The following is a 23992-nucleotide window of genomic DNA, read 5'->3' on the forward strand; positions in this document are numbered from 1 at the left end:
TGCCCCTTGTCCTCCTGCCTTCAATCTTTCCCAGCATCAGGGTCTTTTCTGACGAATCAGCTTTGGCCGAATTTTCTGACTTCATCCAGGAGTGTGCTGAATCAGATTGCCCACAGCTCTTCCTGACTCTATTCAGTGAGGCTGTGTTGATAGCCTGAAATTTGCTGTGGTGGGAGCATTTACACTGCGGCAATAGCAATGCTACGAATCAGAGCTTCCCTCCTGAAGAGCAGGTTATAACATATTTAGCAGCGCACTCTGGCCCCCACCCCAGGAAGGTCTGTGGGTCTGAGACTGACTTAGAGCTGATCTTGACTTAAAAGGCCAAGGCTGTCGCTGAGAAAACACTGAAGGGCAGAGCAGATTTTCTCCATCCTCCCCCTTCCTGCCCCTAATACACACTGTGCAGCCGTGTGCCATGTGAATTCATAATTAAGTGTCTGTTGATGCTGGTTCAGTGGTGGCCGGGCCTTTAGCACTATCCTTCAAAATGGATAAAAGCAGGTGACGAGGTAAGGACAGGGAGGCCAGTGTGGCAGAAGCAGGGCCAACCCACTCACTCCGAGGCTCTCCTTTCCTCTCGGCCATCTCAGGGCTTACGTCCCCACTCAGGACCTGAGCACTGCGGCTGTTGCCACGGGAAGTCCCCAATACTCCCTGCCCACAGGTGATGAGCTCCCTCATACTCTGGTGGCCCCTTGGAAAAGCACTGGTCATTGCAGCATAGTGGTCTTTGAGCCTGGTCTCAGGATACGGAATGCCTGTTTTTGAAGCTCAGCGAACCAGCTGTGCATCCTTGGGCAAGTTACTTAGCTTCTCTGTGCCTCATGTATAAATAAGGGCAACTACAGTATCTTGGGACTGTTTTAAAGACTGAATGAGAAAATCTATAGAGAGCCTTTCTCGGCACAGCACTTAGCAATAATCAAAGCCATCATGATGGATATTATTTTGGGGGCTTCTCCTTGTGTTAGTCATTAGAGCAAACATGGTTATCCCATATATGCTGTTTCAAGTGTGGAAAGCTTATGGGTGAACCAAGAGAAAAATCAAACAATATCAACAGCTGCCTCATGAGTGACAGTCAATTTGTAAAATAGTTTTCTTTTGATAACAATAAACTTGTTAATTATATATTTTTAAAATATTTTAGGTCTTTAGAAGAGATGGAAAAAAATCATGAACACAGGATGTTAAAAACTCTACAGGTATAGAATTTGGGGAGCTGTGGGAGAGAATGTGAGTATGAGGCAGGAGAAAGCTTTAAATCATTTTGTACTTGGTGCAGATCTGTCAGAGATGTCAACCCATCATCAGCTGTGAAAAGACAGGGATTAGAGTTAAATGGAGAAGGCAATGGCAACCTACTCCAGTACTCTTGCCTGGAAAATCCCATGGACAGAGGCGCCTGGTAGGCTGCAGTCCATGGGGTCCTTAAGAGTGGGACACGACTGAGTGACGTCCCTTTCGCTTTTCACTTTCATGCATTGGAGAAGGAAATGGCAACCCACTCCAGTGTTCTTGCCTGGAGAATCCCAGGGACAGGGGAGCCTGGTGGGCTGCTGTCTATAGGGTCTCACAGAGTCAGATACAACTGAAGTGACTTAGCAGCAGCAGCAGCAGAGTTAAATGAGGAGTACAGAGGCTGAATAAGAACAGGATGAGTTCTGAAACAGCCACACACAGAAGACTGGCTACCAGGCTAATTTTCATTAGAGATGGGGACCTGCTTACTTGAAGAACTTGGATCAAATGTTTGGTATTTGCACTGCAAATACTCACCTGGTTAATCTTATGGATCCAGATCTGAAATACTGATTATCAGGTAGGACCAGTTCTTGAAAACAAAAGCAAAATGAGCTTTTTCAGTAAGTGGCCTGAGCTGACTTCTAAAAATGGTGCGCTATTCACTTGACCCAGAAAACGCCACAAAATCGTGCAAATCAAGGGTTCCATTCTTTGTGTTCACTTTAAGAACACTCGTGAAGTCTCTCAGGCCATTAGGGGCATGCGTATCCAAAAAGCCACCAAGTATCTGAAAGAAGTCTCTTTAAAGAAACAACATGTGCTAGTCCGTTGTTACAAATGGTGGAGTTGGGAGGTGTGCACAGCCGAACAGTGGGGCTGGATGGGAAGGGTTGGTGGCCCCAAAAAAGTGCTGAAGTTTTACTGCACAGGCTCAAAAATGCAGAGACTAATGCTGGACTTCAGGGCTTAGATGTTGATTCTCTGGTCACTGAGCACATCCAGGTGAAACAAAGCACCCCAGGGTGCAGGATTTACAGAGCTCCTGGTCAGATCAATGCCTCCATGAGCCCTCCCGGCCACACTGAGATGATCCTTACTGAAAAAGAACAGATTGTTCCTAAACCAGAAGAGGAGGTTGCACAGAAGAAAAAGATAGCTCAGAAGAAACTGAAGAAACAAGAACTTATGCCCTGGAAATAAATGCTGCAAAAAATACATGCAAATAAAAGTTAAAAAAAAAAAAAGGCAAAATGACTGAAGTTTATTCCGGATAGAGACCCTAAGGGCAACCCTCTCTCTGGATAAGATGGGCTCCCTGACCTGTTGCTGCTGTATTCTGGCTCCCCTGGGTCCTGATGAGTGAATTTCTAGAATTCCCCATCCCTTCTCTTGGGTAGAATAAAAGTATCCACATCACTTCCTATTCAACTCAGAGACTTAATAGTTGATTTTGCTAACTGGATAAATAAATATGCCCCAAGATTTTGGTAAAATTAAAAGAAAAAATTTTAAAGTATTTTCTTCTTTTCAAGCTACCTACAGTTTTCAAAGGAATCACAGTGACTCCCGGACTAACTCAAAAGGGATGCCCTGCTGAGGAAGGTATTTTAGGCAATGGGCTGGGGCAGTGGAAAAGGCTTCGCTAGAGTCATATCACCTAGATAACTTCCTACTGTGCCCATGTGCCTGGCATATAGTAGCATTCAATAAATGTTCCCGGAACTTAGCAGCCAAAACCACACACTAAAGAGAATTTTTACACATTCTTAATATGGGAATGCCAACTAAGTATGTGGCATTTTATCAGCTACACTTAGCACTTTGGAGGAAACCATGTCTCTGAACCAATGCGCATTTGAATGAAAGGAGGAGTATAGTCTCTTGCAGTTTAGACAACAGTACAATGCCTTATATTCATTGATAGGAACTCAGCAGTCCAGAAACATCTTTACTGTGTATGCAGTCTACTCGTCCGGTGATCCTTGCTTCATGAATATTAAATATGATCACTAATATAAATTATTGAAGTTCTGGTGTAAATACACAGAGCTTTGAGGCAGTATCCAATTCTGCCTCTGTAGTTTCTCAGCCAAACGACCTTGGATCTATCTTTGTGACAGTTTTCTCATTTATAAGAATGGATCTAATAACACAAACTTCCAAAGTTGTTATAAGTCTCTAACAAATAAATGTGTATATTTATACATATATTAACTTACAAAATGCTTCATATATACTGAAGCATTTTGTAAGTTGTAAAATTCCATGCAAAAAGCATATATATATGCTTCATATATATTGAAGCATTCTGTAAGCTGTAAAATTCCATGCAAAATAAAATATTAATACACGTAAAGAAAAAACTCAAATTTTCCTTAGAAAGTCCTGCAAAAATGGGTTAAATCAGGTGATCATGTCTTTAATCTTCAACTTGGGTATGTCTTGAGGATCTTCTTCTGACAGTTAGCCTCTGAGCTTAGGCTGTTTGATTGTTTCTCTTTTGTTTCTCTGGTTGCTTGGCCCATCCCAGCAATCTAGCACATGAGTCTAATTCAGTTTTGCTCCATGCATCAGAGAGTTTTAAGACAGCTATTAAAACACCACATGGAAAAGCTTTGCAGGGAATTCTACTCCACATAGAAACCACAGAAACCACTACACACCTTAACTATCTCCCCGCCCCCCAGAGTTGGCTAAAATTACGGCTCCATTATGTTAGTACAAGCCAACCAGTTTTATTGCTTGGAGCAAAATCTGAGGTCCAAAATGAACTTCAGAACATAAAAAGTAAGGCAAACCTCAAAAGGAAACAAGCTTCTTTGGGTTTTGAAACAAATATTACATATCAGAGGCATTCTTCTAACGGAGGAGACCAAGCAAAGCCAAGAGGCGTCCTGCTAATTGCTCCACAAATGTAAAATTGGAATCAGGGACTCACCCCAAAGAAAGAAGGTCTCTTTTCATCATCAGATATTAAAGGCTACAAACTTTCATCAATTCCCCCCTCAGACATGAGACCCTTATGTGGCTTCCTTGAGTCCCTTGAGTGTTGAGTTACTATCTTCCACATTAAAAACTAAGATATATATATATATATATTCAATATTTGTTTATTTCTTTGGATGCCCTGGGTCTCAGCTGTGCCACCTGGGCTCCCTTGTTGCACAGCGCGTGGACTCTCTAGTTGCGGCACACAGGTTCGAGAGCATGCGGGCTTTAGTAGTTGCGGTGCTCACACTCAGTTGCTCCACGGGATGCAGGATCTTAATTCCCGAACCAGGGATCAAACATGTGCCCCTTGTATTGCCAGGCAGATTCTTAACCACTGAACCACCAGGGAAGTTCCTGAATATTAAGATATATTTTAAAGATATATTTTCAAGACTCAATATGAGCTCATTAGTTACTCCATTTTACTTTTTTTGGCCTTGCTGTGTGGCCTGTGAGATCTTCATCTCCTGACCAGGGATCGAACCCATGCCCCTTGGATTGGGAGTGCAGAGTCTTAACCACTGGATCACCAGGGAAGTCCCAGTTACTCTACTTTAGCCCTTTCCTTCTATTTCCTTTTTCCACTTTCCTTTCTCTAATTAAATGCCGTTTATTCACTAGGCATTGGACCTAATTCATGAACTTGTATGGATCTGGCACTAGGACTTCAAAATAAACAGCTGATGCTCTTTCTAATGAGCTACCCATGCCCCACATCTGCTTCTTGGTTAGTGTCATCTCACTTATTTGTTCACTACAAAGTCACTGATACAGCTTAATTTCTACATCCCTCTTGCGTGAGTGCAGAACATCTAAGGTGGCTTCTGATTATCACAAGGATATAAGACTGTCCTGATTACAAGCCCTCTATCCTATTCACCCCCAAATTCAAGAAAATGTCCAAGGAATGTCAATGTTGTGGTAATCAAATTTCATTCCCTGTATGATCTCTGATACCTAGAAGCAAAACAAAAATTCTCTGACGACCTGATCTGATTTTTAAGCCTAAAACTGTGATCTTCAGATTATGTTATGGGAAGAAGGGGCATGCATGGATGATCCTGGGCGAGATCAGATCTTCTAGTTTTTGTTATGTGAGGAGGGAATGTTGCATCTATTTGAGCACTGGGGGTGTCAGGAAAACTGTAAGAGTGCATCTTGAGCAAGAGGTGTGACAGAGAATCTGTGCCCTGACTCAATTCAACAAAAAAAAGAGGCAGAGTCCACCTCAACAAGCATTTGTTAAATTGGTATGGTTAAATGTTCTTTATGTGGGACTGCCTTTGTGGTTCAGATGGCAAAGAATCCGCCTGTAATGCAGGAGACCTGGATTTGATCCCCGGGTCAAGAAGATCACCAAGAGCAGGGAATGGCTTCCCACAGTTCAGTATTTTTGCTTGGAGAATCCCATGGACAAAGGAGCCTGGCTGGCTACAGATCATGGGTTGCAAGAGTAGGACATGACTGAAGCGACCAACACTCTAAATGTGACAAATTGTAAAGGATGCCCCAGATGACCAAGATATGAGTCTGAAAGTGAGTTAACAGTGCTTATACTTCAAAATAAGTTCCTTAAAAGGCCTTTTCTGTGCAGACTGACCACCCTGTTGCTCTGTCAGGGGAGTTAAGGTGTGTTGCTCTCCAGAGCTGGTTCTTTCCAGCAATCCCAACTTTAACAGGAGAAGGCAATGGCACCCCACTCCAGTACTCTCACCTGGAAAATCCCATGGACAGAGGAGCCTGGTAGGCTGCAGTCCATGGGGTCGCTAACAGTCGGACACGACTGAGTAACTTCACTTTCACTTTTCACTTTCATGCATTGGAGAAGGAAATGGCAACCCACTCCAGTGTTCTTGCCTGGAGAATCCCAGGGATAGGAGAGCCTGATGGGCTGCCGTCTATGGGGTCGCACAGAGTCGGACATGACTGAAGCGACTTAGCAGCAATAGCAGCAGCAGCAGCTTTAATAGCTTCCCAGGACCCAAGAGTTGTTCCAGGAAGGCAAGAGGTGATGGAGACCTGCTTTTGAGTGAGGAAACTGGAGTCAAACCTCCAGTTCATCAAGGGAAGGGTTAAAAGTACCAATCGATATTAATCCAGCCTAGAGAGAGGACAGATTAGACTGTGTGGGGGGGTGTCTGAAGGAGTTTCCTGAGATCTTTTTCCCTAGAACTCTTGTCATTTCCTTCAGATCTCCACTCAAGTGTCCCTGTTTGAGGGAAGGGCTTTTTAGGAGGTAGTCAAGAAAGTGAGGGGGAGGAGTCAGGAGCAGAGGCATCACTGAACCCAGAAGGGGAGACAAACACTGGTATGTCATCAAAGGCAATTAGGTTACCAGTATCCTTAGCAAAAGAGTTGTACTTTAGTAAAACTGCTTCCTGCCTAATCCTTCACTCCTGCAATCCTGTACGTCCTCATAACTCACCTATCTCGTTTACAATATGGACCTCACGTGGTTTAATGACCATGTGATAAAACATTCTAAGTTAATGCTCATGATAACTTTCAAGGCCTTACACCTGGTTTTGGTTATTAATTTTCCTCAATCACACAGGTACTTGGAATCTATTTATTGGTTATATCAGGGCAATGATTCATTATAATTATTTCTTTCCTATTGATTCCCTAGTATAGGCCTTACAATAGCTCTTTCAATAGTAAAATGAAAAGACCACTGGATTTAGTATCAGAAAACCAGATTATTACTTGGAAAAACTAACATGGTCTTGGAAAAACATTTATGTATTCAGAATCTGGACTTTCACAAAATAATACTTACAGTAAAGAGTCACTCATTCAATCACTGTTTACTGAGGAGTTACAATGGGCTTCCCTGATAGCTCAGTTGGTAAAGAATCCACCTGCAATGTAGGAGACCCTGGTTCGATTCCTGGGTTGGGAAGATCCCCTGGAGAAGGGATAGGCTACCCACTCCAGTATTCTAGGACTTCCCTGGTGGCTCAGCTGGTAAAGAATCCGCCTGCAATGCAGGAGACCTGGGTTTGATCCCTGGATTGGGAAGATCCCCTGGAGAAGGGAAAGGCTACCCACTCCAGTATTCTGGCCTGGAGAATTCCATGGACTGTATAGTCTCTGGGGTGGCAAAGGGTTGGATGCAACTGAGCGACTTTCACTTTCACTATGTGCCAAACAGTGAAGAAGGCATTAAGAATAGAATGCATTGGTATAAGGCATAATTACTCTCCTTAAAAATCATTAGCCTGGGGAAGAAAATACACAATGACAGAGAAAAGAGATTATAGTTAAAAGTATTTCATAACAAAGAGCTATACAAAGTATCTGTTTCTTTTATGATATTGTTTGCCCTAATTTATTCCCTAATAACATTTGCTATGTGGGTAAGTTGCTATGCTACCGTGGAGATGGAAGATGCAAAGATTAATAAAATACAAGAAATTAAAGGAAAGGGACTAAGTCTATATTTCTCAACATGGTGAGACTTCAAAACTAACTTTAAAAAAGCTAAAATTTAAAAAAAGAGATAAATTGCATAATCGGTAAGCATAATATGAAATCATTTGTGTAAATTTTCAAAATCATACCGTAAAAATATCATGGAATATTAATGGATACAGATAAATAGATACACAGTTAGGCTGAGGGGATATTCATTCATGATAGTGTTTGCTTCTAGGAAGAGAGAGAAAGGAATGAACAGGAGATAAAAATAAGGACAAAGTGTTTCTCCATTCTTTTCCCAGTGTTTATTAAAAAAAAAAAAAGACAGACAAACTAGAAACTGTCACGATGGTACAAATGTGCTTTTGTATCACCCTGTGTGCTTTCTGGCACTTCAAAAAGTACTAGAAAGAAGCCTCTGCCTTCAAAAGACCCACATTCTAGTAAGGGAGGCAGGCGTGTGAACAGCCATTATGTAAAATGATGTGGGTTTTATGATACACCACATCCTCCCTGTGTTTTATCTCCCTGCCTCATGGGAAGCTGCCATTTGAAGAAATAGTGGGAGGAATTCTTTGTCTGTGTCTCTTGCTCATTTGCTTTCTGTCTACGCAGTGGCCCCACCTCCACCTCTTCAGAAGACCAAGGCTCTCCGAGATTTTTCTCCTTTTCATATTTTTGTCTCAGATCTTCCTTCACCAGTTGTGAGGACTTGCTCCTTTTCTTGGGCTGAGAGAACGATTCCGACCCTTTCTCTCTTGTACTACAGCAAATGACCTTCTTTCCTTTTACCTGTTTTCGAACTTGGTTCCTTCAATCCTTTTATCCCCCTTCAGTTTTCAATCCTTTCCTCCCAATTCCCCTCCCTCCCATTTCACAAATGCATAGCTATCTCCACCTAATCCCAGTCTCGCCACTAACTATCTTGTGGAATCCTATCCCAAGGCCACAGGTGCAAGGCCTTGCATCAAGGCCACAGAAGCAGAGTCCAGAAGCAAGGTCACCTGCAAAACTGTCTAAGCCCCATTGCAACCACTGCCAAAACCCCCGAGCCTTACTGGCCAGCTTCCTGAGCCCAAATTAGGCAAAAGTGCCCACCCCTGTAACACCCTGCAGCACCCAACCAATCATTTAATGCTACCCTTCGGGCAGGGATTTTCTTTGTCTTGAGGCTATAAAAATTGTCTCAGTTCAGTTCAGTTCAGTTCAGTCGCTCATTCATGTCCGACTCTTTGCGACCCCATGAATCGCAGCACGCCAGGCCTCCCTGTCCATCACCAACTCCCAGAATTCACTCAGACTCATGTCCATTGAGTCAGTGATGCCATCCAGCCATCTCACCCTCTGTCATCCCCTTCTGCTCCTGCCCCCAATCCCTCCCAGCATCAGAGTCTTTTCCAATGAGTCAACTCTTCGCATGAGGTGGCCAAAGCACTGGAGTTTCAGCTTTAGCATCATTCCTTCCAAAGAAATCCCAGGGCTGATCTCCTTCAGAATGGACTGGTTGGATCTCCTTGCAGTCCAAAGGACTCTCAAGAGTCTTCTCCAACACCACAGTTCAAAAGCATCAATTCTTCGGCGCTCAGCCTTCTTCAAGTCCAACTCTCACATCCATACGTAACTATTGGAAAAACCATAGCCTTGACTAGACGGACCTTAGTCGGCAAAGTAATGTCTCTGTTTTGAATATGCTATCTAGGTTGGTCATAGCTTTTCTTCCAAGGAGTAAGTGTCTTTTAATTTCATGGCTGCAGTCACCATCTGCAGTGATTTTGGAGCCCCCCAAAATAAAGTCTGACACTGTTTCCACTGTTTCCCCATCTATTCCCCATGAAGTGATGGGACCAGATGCCATGATCTTCGTTTTCTGAATGTTGAGCTTTAAGCCAACTTTTTCACTCTCCTCTTTCACTTTCATCAAGAGGCTTTTGAGTTCCTCTTCACTTTCTGCCATAAGGGTGGTGTCATCTGCATATCTGAAGTTATTGATATTTTTCCCAGCAATCTTGATTCCAGCTTGTGTTTCTTCCAGTCCAGTGTTTCTCATGATGTACTCTGCATATAAGTTCAACAAGCAGGGTGACAAAATACAGCCTTGACGTACTCCTTTTCCTATTTGGAATCAGTCTGTTGTTCCATGTCCAGTTCTAACTCTTGCTTCCTGACATGCATACAGATTTCTCAAGAGGCTGGTCAGGTGGTCTGGTATTCCCATCTCTTTCAGAATTTTCCACAGTTTATTGTGATCCACACAGTCAAAGGCTTTGGCATAGTCAATAAAGCAGAAATAGATGCATTTCTGGAACTCTCTTGCTTTCTCGATGATCCAGCAGATGTTGGCAATTTGATCTCTGGTTCCTCTGCCTTTTCTAAAACAAGCTTGAATATCAGGAAGTTCACGGTTCATGTATTGCTGAAGCCTGGCTTGGAGAATTTTGAGTATTACTTTACTAGCATGTGAGATGAGTGCAATTGTGCGGTAGTTTGAGCATTCTTTGGCATTGCCTTTCCTTGGGATTGGAATGAAAACTGACCTTTTCCAGTCCTGTGGCCACTGCTGAGTTTTCCAAATTTGCTGGCATATTGAGTGCAGCACTTTCACAGCATCATCTTTCAGGATCTGAAATAGCTCAATTGGAATTCCATCACCTCCACCAGCTTTGTTTGTAGTGATGCTTTCTAAGGCCCACTTGACTTCACATTCTAGGATGTCTGGCTCTAAATGAGTGATCACACCATCGTGATTATCCGGGTCATGAAGATCTTTTTTGTACAGTTCTTCTGTGTATTCTTGCCATCTCTTCTTAATATCTTCTGCTTCTGTTCGGTCCAGACCATTTCTGTCCTTTGTTGAGCCCATCTTTGCATGAAATGTTCCCTTGGTATCTCTAATTTTCTTGAAGAGATCTCTAGTCTTTCCCATTCTGTTCTTTTCCTCTATTTCTTTGCATTGATTGCCGAAGAAGGCTTTCTTATCTCTTCTTGCTATTCTTTGGAACTCTGCATTCAGATGCTTGTATCTTTCCTTCTCTCCTTTGCTCTTCGCTTCTCTTCTTTTCACAGCTATCTGTAATGCCTCCCCAGACAGCCATTTTGCTTTTTTTGCATTTCTTTTCTATGGGAATGGTCTTGATCCCTGTCTCCTGTACAATGTCATGAAAATTGGCTACTAGCCCACAAAAAATGTTAACTTTTCCTGGTTTGTCAAGAGGTTGGCCTGCTGTGTTCACAGCTCCCACATTATCTCTGCTCTTTGTTCTTAATAAATTCACTCCTTTCTGCAATGCTCTGTGTCTGGAAATTCTTTTCCAACCTGCTTTAGGACTGCCATTCACATTTTCCATATGATCTTCTTTTATTCAGTTAAGTTTTCCCAAACACGGGACTTGAGGCCCACCTCCTGATAATACACATGCCTCCCATCTTGCTCCCACCTCCCTTCTTTTCTCATCACCACCACCGCCATCACCACCACTCACTCTATTGAAATTGCATCCTTGAAGATCACCAGTGTTGTTCTCATCACCAAGTATGGTTGCCTGGCCCTGTTCTACCTAGATCTCCATAGGGAAGGATTCAAATGCCATTTTGTGCCCCTTTCTCTGACCTGATTCCCATGATACCACCCTGTCCTTACTTTGTCTTTATACCTTTGGATGTTCCTTCTCTGACCACAAGGCTTTTTCTTTTCTTTCTGTCTCATAAGTGAGGCCCTCTAGATATTTCATAGAATTCTGTGCTCAAACGTCTGTGCTTCTCTCTGTTGGATATTCTAGCTACTCCCATGGCATCCGCTTCATCTCTCAACTGACAATCCCTAAGTCAATGTCTCCAAGCATGGACTGTGAACTATAGTCCATATTTTGGATTTTCTGATGAGTTTCTACTTTGATGTTTTACAGTCATCTTGCACTCAGGATGTCTAAATTCTTTACCACTCTTGCTGTTATTCTATTAGTCGCTCAGTCATGTCCAGCTCTTTGTGATCCCATGGACTGTAGCCTACCAGGCTTCCCTGTCCATGAAATTCTGCTGTCAAGAATACCAGAGTGGGTTGCCAGTTCCTCCTCTGGGGGATCTTCCCACACCAGCGATCAAACCCAAGTCTCCTGCATTGCAGGTGGATTCTTTACCATGTGAGCCACCAGAGAAGCCATCTTTACCTCTTCAGTTCAGTTCAGTCCAGTCACTGAGTCATGTCTGACTCTTTGCAACCCCATGAATCGCAGCACGCCAGGCCTCCCTGTCCATCACCAACTCCCAGAGTTCACTCAAACTCATGTCCATTGAGTCAGGGATGCCATCCAGCCATCTCACCCTTTGTCGTCCCCTTCTCCTCCTGCCCCCAATCCCTCCCAGCATCAAAGGTCTTTTCCAGTGAGTCAACTCTTCGCATGAGGTGGCCAAAGTACTGGAGCTTCAGCTTTAGCATCATTCTTTCCAAAGAAATCCCAGGGCTGATCTCCTTCAGAATGGACTGGTTGGATCTCCTTGCAGTCCAAGGGACTCTCAAGAGTCTTCTCCAACACCACAGTTCAAAAGCATCAATTCTTCGGTGCTCAGCCTTCTTCACAGTCCAACTCTCACATCCATAGGTGACTACTGGAAAAACCATAGCCTTGACTAGACGGACCTTAGTCGGCAAAGTAATGTCTCTGTTTTGAATATGCTATCTAGGTTGGTCATAGCTTTTCTTCCAAGGAGTAAGCGTCTTTTAATTTCATGGCTGCAGTCACCATCTGCAGTGATTTTGGAGCCCCCCAAAATAAAGTCCGACACTGTTTCCACTGTTTCCCCATCTATTTCCCATGAAGTGATGGGACCAGATGCCATGATCTTCGTTTTCTGAATGTTGAGCTTTAAGCCAACTTTTTCACTCTCCTCTTTCACTTTCATCAAGAGGCTTTTGAGTTCCTCTTCACTTTCTGCCATAAGGGCGGTGCCATCTTCATATCTGAGGTTATTGATATTTCTTCTGGCAATCTTGATTCCAGCTTGTCTTTCTTCCAGTCCAGTGTTTCTCATGATGTATTCTGCATATAAGTTAAATAAGTAGGGTGACACTATACAGCCTTGACATACTCCTTTTCCTATTTGGAACCAGTCTGTTGTTCTATGTCCAGTCTAACTCTTGCTTCCTGACCTGTCTATAGGTTTCTCAAGAGGCAGGTCAGGTGGTCTGGTATTCCCATCTCTTGAAGAATTTTCCACAGTTTATTGTGATCCACACAGTCAAAGGCTTTGGCATAGTCAATAAAGCAGAGGTAGACGTTTTTCTGGTACTCTCTTGCTTTTTTGATGATCTAGCAGATGTTGGCAATTTGGTCTCTGGTTCCTCTGCCTTTTCTAAAACCAGCTTGAACATCTGGAACTCCACGGTTCACGTATTGCTGAAGCCTGGCTTGGAGAATTTTGAGCATTACTTCACTAGCGTGTGAGATGAGTGCAATTGTGCGGTAGTTTGAGCATTCTTTGGCATTGCCTTTTTTGGGGATTGGAATGAAAACTTAATACTCTAAAAACAAAACAGACAAAATCACTCCCTACCCCGGCCCTGTCACAAACAATAAAAATCACCTAAGTTCATTTAGCTAAATTTGTCAGTTTCTGAGACTTGTCATTTTTCCTAGTCATCCTACTTCAAATCCTCCTCCATTCTCCTTTTAGACAGACAATGATTTACTTTCTTTCCAGAAACTCTTGAATCTATCACCTCTTTTTTATTCTCATGACAATTCTTCTAGTTCAACTGATAGCTACCTCAAACCTAGACTATTGAAAATACCTCCTACTGGGTCTATGCAAGCCTCCAGAAACTTCTTCCATTTCTAACCTATTAATTTTTTTCTGAGACATCAATTAATCACTTCAAGTTTCCCTCACAGAAAGTATTTTAACTGTCTAATTATTAGGCTGCAAATTCTGTTCCACATGATCAAAACCTTTGGTCTCTAGACATGATTGCTCCTAGTTACTGGACACCAGAGAGATCAAGCTAAACAAGTTTCTTCAGAAAAACAGATCATTGTTTTAAATATATTTTAGAGCATATACCCTTCTGAGCAAATATGACATCTTCATGTCAAAGAGTAAAATAACACATCCACGATTATCTCCATCACAAAGGCTGAAAATCTGGTCCTAATAAATCATTTTTACACAAACATTTTCCTAGGTTGTTGCTAAATTCATAAGGTATGCATGACAAGTTGAATAATAAACATTATCTAATGTATTATCTTTGTGATTACAATAAAATGCGTGAATAATGAAGCTCTATCCTTGTTCAGTCACCTAAATACTTATGCAAAGAGAGAGGTGGCTGACACAAAAAAAATGTGAAAAAGAATGTATGCACATGTATAACTGAGTCACTTTGCTGTACAGCAATAATTAACACAACACTGTAAATAAATTTTTTTAAGACAACAGAGGTAGTTGAAGTCAATATTCCTAACCTTAAAATAGTTTAACCCAAACTCTCAATTATTAAATACATATATGGAGTCCTAAGGGCTTCCCAGGTGGCTCAGTGGGTAAAGAATCCACCTGCAATGCAAATGTAGAACCTGGGTTCCACCCCTGGGTCGAGAAGATCCCCTGGAGGAGGGCATGGCAATGCACTCTGGTATTCTTGGCTGGACAATTGCATGGACAGAGGGGCCTGGTGGGCTACAGTACATTGGGTCTCAAAGAGTCGGACATGACTGTAGCGACTGAGCGCACGCACGCGCGCGCGCACACACACACACACACACACACACACACACACACAGAGTCATATACATTCTTTGATATCAGATGATTTTCCACTGGTATTTATACAATTTGGGAGGTTTACTCCCCACAAGTCTATTCAATATACCCTGCCTGAGAAACTGCTGTGTTATCTGTAACACCTAGGGCCACACACCATAGTAACATTTAGCAGGAAACAAAGAGGACTAACACAAAGTATCAAGGTTGTGAAGGGTAAAGACAAGGTAATGTCAGGAAGCAGGACTGACTTAATTTTAGAAAGCATTTCACAAATTTTCATACTAAAAATACTGACATCGTGGAAGTGGAGGAAATATTTCATCATAAAGTTTTGGCCACAGCAATCAGAGCAGAAAAAGAAATAAAAGGAATCCAAATTGGAAAAGAAGAAGTAAAACTCTCACTGTTTGCAGATGACATGATCCTCTACATAGAAAACCCTAAAGACTCCACCAGAAAATTACTAGAGCTCATCAATGAATATAGTAAAGTTGCAGGATATAAAATCAACACACAGAAATCCCTTGCATTCCTATACACTAATAATGAGAAAGTAGAAAAAGAAATTAAGGAAACAATTCCATTCACCATTGCAATGAAAAGAATAAAATACTTAGGAATATATTTACCTAAAGAAACTAAAGACCTATATATAGAAAATTATAAAACACTGATGAAAGAAATCAAAGAGGACACTAATAGATGGATAAATATACCATGTTCATGGATTGGAAGAATCAATATAGTGAAAATGAGTATACTACCCAAAGCAATCTACAGATTCAATGCAATCCCTATCAAGCTACCAGAAGTATTTTTCACAGAGCTAGAACAAATAATTTCAAGATTTGTATGAAAATACAAAAAACCTCGAATAGCCAAAGCAACCTTGAGAAAGAATGGAACTGGAGGAATCAACTTGCCTGACTTCAGGCTCTATTACAAAGCCACAGTCATCAAGACAGTATGGTACTGGCACAAAGATAGAAATATAGATCAATGGAACAAAATAGAAAGCCCAGAGATAAATCCACACACCTATGGACACCTTATCTTTGACAAAGGAGGCAAGAATATACAATGGAGTAAAGACAATCTCTTTAACAAGTGGTGCTGGGAAAACTGGTCAACCACTTGTAAAAGAATGAAACTAGAACACTTTCTAACACCATACACAAAAATAAACTCAAAATGGATTAAAGATCTAAACGTAAGACCAGAAACTATAAAACTCCTAGAGGAGAACATAGGCAAAACACTCTCTGACATAAATCACAGCAGGATCCTCTATGATCCACCTCCCAGAATTCTGGAAATAAAAGCAAAAATAAACAAATGGGATCTAATTAAAATTAAAAGCTTCTGCACAACAAAGGAAAATATAAGCAAGGTGAAAAGACAGCCGTCTGAATGGGAGAAAATAATAGCAAATGAAGCAACTGACAAACAACTAATCTCAAAAATATACAAGCAACTTATGCAGCTCAATTCCAGAAAAATAAATGACCCAATCAAAAAATGGGCCAAAGAACTAAATAGACATTTCTCCAAAGAAGACATATGGTTGGCTAACAAACACATGAAAAGATGCTCAACATCACTCATTATTAGAGAAATGCAAATCAAAACCACAATGAGGTACTACTTCACACCAGTCAGAATATCTGCGATCCAAAAATCTGCAAGCAATAAATGCTGGAGAGGGTGTGGACAAGAGGGAACCCTCCTACACTGTTGGTGGGAATGCAAACTAGTATAGCCACTATGGAGAACAGTGTGGAGATTCCTTAAAATATCGCAAATAGAACTGCCTTCTGACCCAGCAATCCCACTTCTGGGCATACACACCGAGGAAACCAGAATTGAAAGAGACACATGTACCCCAATGTTCATCGCAGCACTGTTTATAATAGCCAGGACATGGAAACAACCTAGATGTTCATCAGCAGAAGAATCGATAAGAAAGCAGTGGTACATATACACAATGGAGTATTACTCAGCCATTAAAAAGAATACATTTGAATCAGTTCTGTTGAGATGGATGAAACTGGAGCCGATTATACAGAGTGAAGTAAGCCAGAAAGAAAAACACCAATACAGTATACTAACACATATATATGGAATTTAGAAAGATGGCAATGATGACCCTGTATGCAAGACAGCAAAAAAGACACAGATGTGTATAGCGGACTTTCGGACTCAGAGGGAGAGGGAGAGGGTGGGATGATTTGGGAGAATGGCATTGAAACATGTATACTATCATGTAAGAATCGAATTGCCAGTCTATGTCCGATGCAGGATACAGCATGCTTGGGGCTGGTGCACGGGGATGACCCAGAGAGATGTTACGGGGAGGGAGGTGCTTGGGGGGTTCATGTTTGGGAAAGCATGTACACCCATGGTGGATTCATGTCAATGTATGGCAAAACCAATATAAATATAAATATAAATATAAAGTAAAATAAAGCATAAATAAAAATTTTAAAAAATAAAATAAAATAAATAGCATGAAAAAAAAAGAAAACTTGCTTAAAAACAAATGTAAAGTTAAGCAGACACTTCTCTTGATGGAGAAGTGTTAACAGAGAGGAGGACCTTCCTTGTATATGTCTTATTTAACCACCTTTATGCAAGATGTGTAAACAATTACAGTGAAACAAAAGCTTTTAGAATTTGGTGCTAGGTGGTTTCTTTCATTGCTGTTTTGTCTAATTCCTTCATTTTGCAGATGGGAAAAGAAATCTATAGCATGGTGACTTGGTCAAGGTGTCACAGATAGGAAAAAACACATCCTGAGTCCCAGACAATGGGCCTTCCTCTACCACTCTGCCTTGTCTTCACTGGCAGACATTGACAGTGACGCTGTGTGCCAAGGGAGTAATTAAACACCGCAGGGAGACTTGACAAAGCTGTCTGAATTGAGCAAGCATGTGTGTCAAATGACATTCATTGTGTTAAATGTAAGTAGATGCATTGAAGAAAACATAATCTAAACTTTAGTTAAAAGTTTAGAGGCTTAAAAAAAAAGTTTAGAGGCTTTATATAATGCAGCAGTCCCATTCCTGGACATACATCTAGAGAAAACTAATCCAAAAAGACGTGCACCCCTGTGTTCATGGCAGCATTATTTACAATAGCCAGGAGATGGAAGCAAACTAAATGTCTATCGACAGATGAATAGATAGATAAAGAAGATGTGGTACCTACATACAGTGAAATATCACTCATCTATAAAAAATAATGAAATAATGCATTTTGTAGCAACATGGATGGACCTAGAGATTTTCATCTTAACTAAGTCAGAAAGAGAAAGACATATATCATATGATATCCTTTATATGTGGAAACTAAAAAGAAATGATACAAATGAACTTATTACAAAACAGAAACAGACACACAGACTTAGAAAACAAACTTAGTTACCAAAGGGGAAAAGGGCAGGGGAGGGGTATATTAGGAGTTTGGGATTAGCAGATACAAACTACTGTTTCTAAAATAGATACGCAACAAGGTCCTACTATAGCAAAGGGTACTATATTCAATATCTTGTGGAGAACCATAGTGGAAAAGCATATGACAAAGACTATAGATATATAGCTGAACTACTTTGCTGTATACCAGAAACTAAAACAACACCGTAAATCAAATATACTTCAATTAAAAAAAAAAGAAATTTCATTTGTGAAACTTTGAAAAAAACTTCATAGGCTTTGATGATCAGTTATAGGAAGGGTGACTGTGTTTAATGCTTTCCCATAACTATCAACTTAATGTGCTGCAGTTCTGGTTAAAAGGCCTTGGCTCACCAGATCTAGAAAAAAAGTGGAAACAAAATAGAAAACACTATCCTATAACTGTACAAAACTAGAATATCTTTGTACTTGGAAAGCTGTGTTGAGTTTTAAGCATAAAACCTAGAAAAGGATTGAATAGCTGGAAAGAGTCACAAAATGGCAAACAAACTGGTCACAGGGCAGGAGGGACTTCAATGGGGGGACTGATGACTGAAACAAATTTAGATCAGAGAGGGAGAACTATTATAGTATGTCTTGATCTGTTTGGGCTAATAACAGAATACCACAGACTTCGGGGGTTTTAAAAAACAATTTTGTTTCTTACAGTCCTGGAATTAAAAGTCTAATATCAAGGCACTTACAGATTGAGTGTCTAGTGAGAGTTCACTTTTTGGCTCATGGACGGCCCTCTTCTCACGATAATGTAACATAGCAGAAAGAGGAATCTCTCTAGAGTGTCTTTTATAAAGGCAATAACCCTCTTCATGAGAGCTCCACTTCCAAGGACCCATCTCCTAGTACCACCACATTAGGAATTTAGTCTCAACATATAGATTTGGTGGAGGACAGGGAAGCCTGGAGTGCTGCAGCCCATGGGGTTGCAAAGAGTTGGACATGGCTGAGCAATTAACGACAACAACAATATGAAGTACAGTAGAAATACAAAACAAAAAAAATTATGGAATTAAAAAGACTGATAAGTGACTTGGAACTTCATATATTACTGCTGCTGCTGCTAAGTCACTTCAGTCGTATCAGACTCTGTGCAACCCCATAGATGGCAGCCCACCAGGCTCCCCCATCCCTGGGATTCTCCAGGCAAGAACACTGGAGTGGGTTGCCATTTCCTTCTCCAATGCATGAAAGTGAAAAATGAAAGTGAAGTCACTCAGTCGTGTCCGACCCTCAGCGACCCCATGGACTGCAGCCCACCAGGCTTCTCCATCCATGGGATTTTCCAGGCAAGAGTACTGGAGTGGGGTGCCATTGCCTTCTCCGTCATATATTACTAATGGGGTGTAAATGGGTACAATCCTTTTAGAAAACTCTGTGGTTGTAGCTACTAAAGCTAAACATATGCCTGTCCTATGACCAGCTTTTCCATCCCTAGTTACATACTCAGGAAAGTGAGTACATGTGTCCAAAGAAAAATCCATACAAGAATTTTATAGTAGTATCATTTGTAATATCTCAAACTGCAATGTCCCAATGTCATTGAGATGACCCAAATGTCAATCAGCAAGAGAATACACAAATAAATCATAGTACGTTCATACATGGAATACTGCAAAGTCATCAAAAAGAAAACATGATTTATAATGCAACAACATGTATGAATTTCACAGACTTTATGTTAAGCATAAAGAGTTCATGTGTATCATTTAAATAAAATTTAAGAACAGGAAAAGTAATTGATGATGGTAGAATAGTGTTAATAGTCAGAACAGTGTTAATATCCTTAGGGGTGTAGGTATTGTTTGGAAGAGGCTTGAGGAAATCTTCTATATGACTGAAACTGTTCTATATCTTGGTATGTACATATACCAAAAGGCATTAGAATGAACATTTAATATTGCCATTTGTTTGTTTTATTTCAGTAAAAAAATATGGAAGGTAGGAAGAATGTGATTTAAAGGTGGGTGGTTGTGGTATAACAGGAAGAATGACTGCATTTGTTTTCATCATTCCTCCAGTTATGAATGACAGTGTATTCAGCAGAGAGGACCCAAAGACAATATGACTCACTACTTGTCCTTGAAAAGTGCAGTCAAGTGAGAGAGCAGATCCACCAATAACTCTAATATAATTACCATCATCATGGTATGCATAAGGACTGTGGAAACATGGTGAACTGTAAATAGGAAATAGGAAGTCAGTCTTAGTTGTACAGAGGAAGTACAGCTGATTCATATATGACTTTTTTTTAGAAGGGCATTCTAAACAAATCCTATATACATGAACACACAAAATTACCTAGCAGGTTTGAGTTGTGGAATTGTTAGGTATGACAGGGGCTGGGACAGAGGAGGGAAGATGAGGCTGGAATGGAGCCAGGAGGATTGCGAAAGGCCAAGTAAGTAATAGTAAGGGTTGAGACTGAAGCAGGATGTGACATGATCACATTGGCAGCATAGAAGGACAAATGGGTGGCCATGTAGAGGGAACATAGAGGGGAGATGAGGAGATATTCTGACACCTCCTGGACACACACAAGTATGCCCACCTAGTGGGTAAACTGGATTGTAGGCTGGTTGCTAGAAAAAAATTGGTAAAGTTAGGAATGAAAAATATAACATTGCTAGTACAAACTGATCATTATAAGATGTTGCTTTGATCATTGATACCTGAGTTCCTTAGCAGTGTAGCACTGGGGGAAATTTTGCAGCATGGTTCATGGTCTAGACTGCCCTGATAGGCAGCAAAGGTACACTGTGCATCTTTTCCTAAGCACTCTGGGCTTCCAGAGGATCCCCAGTCATCATCCTCAAGCTCAAACTATTGCTTCTGACTTGTTTAGTTTTTACTGTTTTTAAATGATAGTGTAATTAAATTCCTGTGTACATAATTTTAATGTATTATATACTTATATTAATAACATGTTTATATAAATTTATAACATAAAATATTTAAAATGGAAATCCACAGTGAAGAGGACTTCAAAGTTGGATAGGTTTTTAAAATTTTTTTCAAGTATCATGAATAGATAAGTATTCAGACTTTCCAGGAGATCAAAGAAGAAAAATATAATCAATATAATCTGAGGCATATTCTGATACTAGGTAAAAATCACTATGACATTAATAAATAGTTTATATTTCTGAAGTGCAAAACAACAAAATTATTTCAACATAAACATCTGATTAATTAAATCTGATTATTATTGCAAATGATATAAATGTTGGATGGAAATGGAACTCTTAAGTTTGTATTGTTAAAAGTTGAACAGGCAAGCACATTTTTAAAATCAGAATGGCAAACATGTTTTGCTAAAGCTCACAATTTCAATAGGGAAATTTTGCAATAATTAATGAAGGAAAATTTAAAGAACATAATATAATCAGTTTCATGCATTAAAAAAACTGAAACAAAATTTTTAATCAAAATGTGTCAATGAAGTAATTGCAAAACATTTAAAAACATATCATCAGAGCTTTTAACATAACCTACTATGTAGTTAAACATAAGTGAGCATTTTTAGACATAAAATACTCAGCTGAACTTTATGGCTGTAACACTGCAATGTAGATTTACAGCTTTGACTATGGCAAAGCATTTATCTACTGAAAGGAGAAGGAAACCTTTAGGAAAACATATAAATCAAAGTAGCACATTCAATTACTATTGCTAAAACTTTGAATGTTTCATGCAAAAGTGCTTTAATAATACCTTATTTGCAAAACTCAAGATGCTAAAACACTAGAATTCCCTGGTGGCTCAGATGGTAAAGAATCTGCCTGCAATGTGGGCGACCTGGGTTCGATCCCTGAGTCAGGAAGATCCCCTGGAGAAGGAAATGTCAACCCACTCCAGTATTCTTGCCTGAAAAATCTCATGGGTGGAGGAGCCTGACAGGCTACAGTCCATGGGGTCGGCTACCGTCCATGGGGTCGGCTACCGTCCATGGGGTCGCCAACAGTCAGACACATCTGAGTCACTTCACTTTCAGGTCTTTTATTTTTCCTTTCTGGTAAATATGCTAAAGATATTAACAGTTAAATGTTTTTTGTTGATCTGGGGGTGCTAGTAGGACAGCACCTGTGATATCTCAAACTATTTGAATAGGTACCCAGAAAGACGGCTTCACTGAGAACCATTAACATGAAGAGAGTGCCAGAGTGGTGAAATGGCATTTCTGGAGTTTCAGCCCACAGTTTTTTGAAAAAAGTTCGAAATGTTTTGTTTCGGTTGTAACTCACTGTAGACCCAGTTGCATCAATATACCCAGATGATGCAATAAAAGATGTATATCAAATAAATCAATATAAATATTTCCTTTTCACTACCATGTATTACATATAAACCAGAGATATTTAAATTAATTGAGATAATTAAGATAATTGAGCCCCTCTAAATGTCAGGTGCTGGTGATGTATTAATGAGTGAGACATATCCCTGCCCTCACAGAGCTTACTATCACAGGAGGGAAAACAGACAGTAAGATAAATGAAGTAGAAGGTCAGGAACTGAACGAAAATAAGTGAATAAAGAGTGAAGATGTAGTTTACATAAGGAGGTCAGGGAAGGCAATATTTGAACAGAATTCTGAAGGACAGTTGGGAGTGGCTCATGTGACCATCTTGAGAAGGGTCATTCTAGGCAGAAGGCAGAGCAAGAGCAAAGGCTCTAAAGTAGTAGTGTGCTTGCTGATGGACTCAAAGCCTGCCAAAAGGCCAGTGTAGCTAAAAGAACCACTGTCGTTGCTGTATGAAGACAAGACTCCAGGGCAGCGAAAATGGGAGGAGACTAAGTTCTGAAACTCTTGAGCTGTTTGTCGCTAAGCAAGATAGCAAGTATGGGTGGTGCCAAAAGAAGAGATGAGCTAGATGATAAGTCAGTCTCAAAGGCAGAGCCAACAGGATTCAGCAAAGCTTGATTATGGGATACAGGAAAGGAGGAGGAACAATGAATGCAAGGGCTTTGGCTCTAGCAACTTGTTGAATGAATGGAGACACCCTTCAGTGAGAAGGTGAAGACTTGGGAGAGAACAGGTTTGAAAGGGAAAATCTAGAGTCTGGGTTTGGATGTGTGAAGTCTAACTTCTAACACGTTAGAAGTTTTTAAATCTTCTCAACAATCTTTTTAATATCTCCAAAGGAGGTATGACCACTTTCTCTGTTTTATGGATATCAAAACTAAGGCTTTGAGATTTTCTCATGAGCAATGAGTTGGGACTAATTCTGGAGATCAAAAAAGGAAACAGGCCAGGAAATTGAGGCAGTAAAAGACAGTCAATGAATTTCGTTCAGTAGGTATTTGTAGAAGACCACTATGTACCACTATGTACCACTATTAGGTGCTGTGGGCAAGAGGGAGGGAATTAAAAACATTAATCTTTTGCTATCCTCCAGGAATTTGCAATGTTGTAAGAGAATGCAGGAACAGTAGGTAACACTGAAAGCGTTGTACCATAGCTCAAAGTAGGATAGCATTAAAGATAATCACTGAGGTAGCTTAGTGGAAGGAGAAAAGTCAATAAGGGCCAGAATAATGTGATTAAACTCCTTTCTGGAAGATATGTTGTTGTTTAGTGCCTAAGTCATGTCTGACTCTTTGCAACCCTATGGACTCTAACCCACCAGGCTCCTCTGTCCGTGGGATTTCCCAGGCAAGAATACTGGGATGGGTTGTCATTTCCTTCTCTGGGGGATCTTCCTCATCCAGGGATCAAATCCATGCCTCCTGCACTGGCAGGCAGATTCTTTACCACTGAGCCACCAGGGAAGGCCCTGGAAGATATAAGGGAGGGTTTTAATGAGAAGGAGTTGGATGGAGGCAGGGAGATCTTCAGGCCAGGAAACTGCATGAGAATAGTCAGCATGTGCCAGCGGATACCACAAAGATCATTCAGCTGGAGCAAAGGAAGATAAAGATGTTTGGGCAGAGAAAGACCAAATTAGGCAGGGTTGTGAAAGCCAGGCAGACTATCTCAAGTTGTACCCTGTGGGTAACTGGAAGCTAATGATGGTTTCTATGGCTAGAGCTGAAACATGATCAACGTTCACCATTTCTTAACTAACATTTTCCTAGTATGTTGCCAAACTCATACTGGCAACACTTAA

General features: G+C 40.7%; 1 protein-coding gene and 1 pseudogene across 4 annotated transcripts in view; one reads left to right on the forward strand and one right to left on the reverse strand.

Annotated features, from left to right (window-relative positions):
- Positions 1-23992, reverse strand: part of SPAG17 (sperm associated antigen 17) — a 259499-nt gene that overhangs the window by 228291 nt on the left and 7216 nt on the right. The gene's annotated exons all lie outside the window — the stretch shown is intronic.
- On the forward strand, positions 1896-2568 carry LOC114116611 (large ribosomal subunit protein uL22-like; annotated as a pseudogene).

The sequence above is a fragment of the Ovis aries genome, chromosome 1 (assembly GCF_016772045.2).
Source record: "Ovis aries strain OAR_USU_Benz2616 breed Rambouillet chromosome 1, ARS-UI_Ramb_v3.0, whole genome shotgun sequence".
Taxonomy (NCBI): Eukaryota; Metazoa; Chordata; class Mammalia; order Artiodactyla; family Bovidae; genus Ovis; species Ovis aries.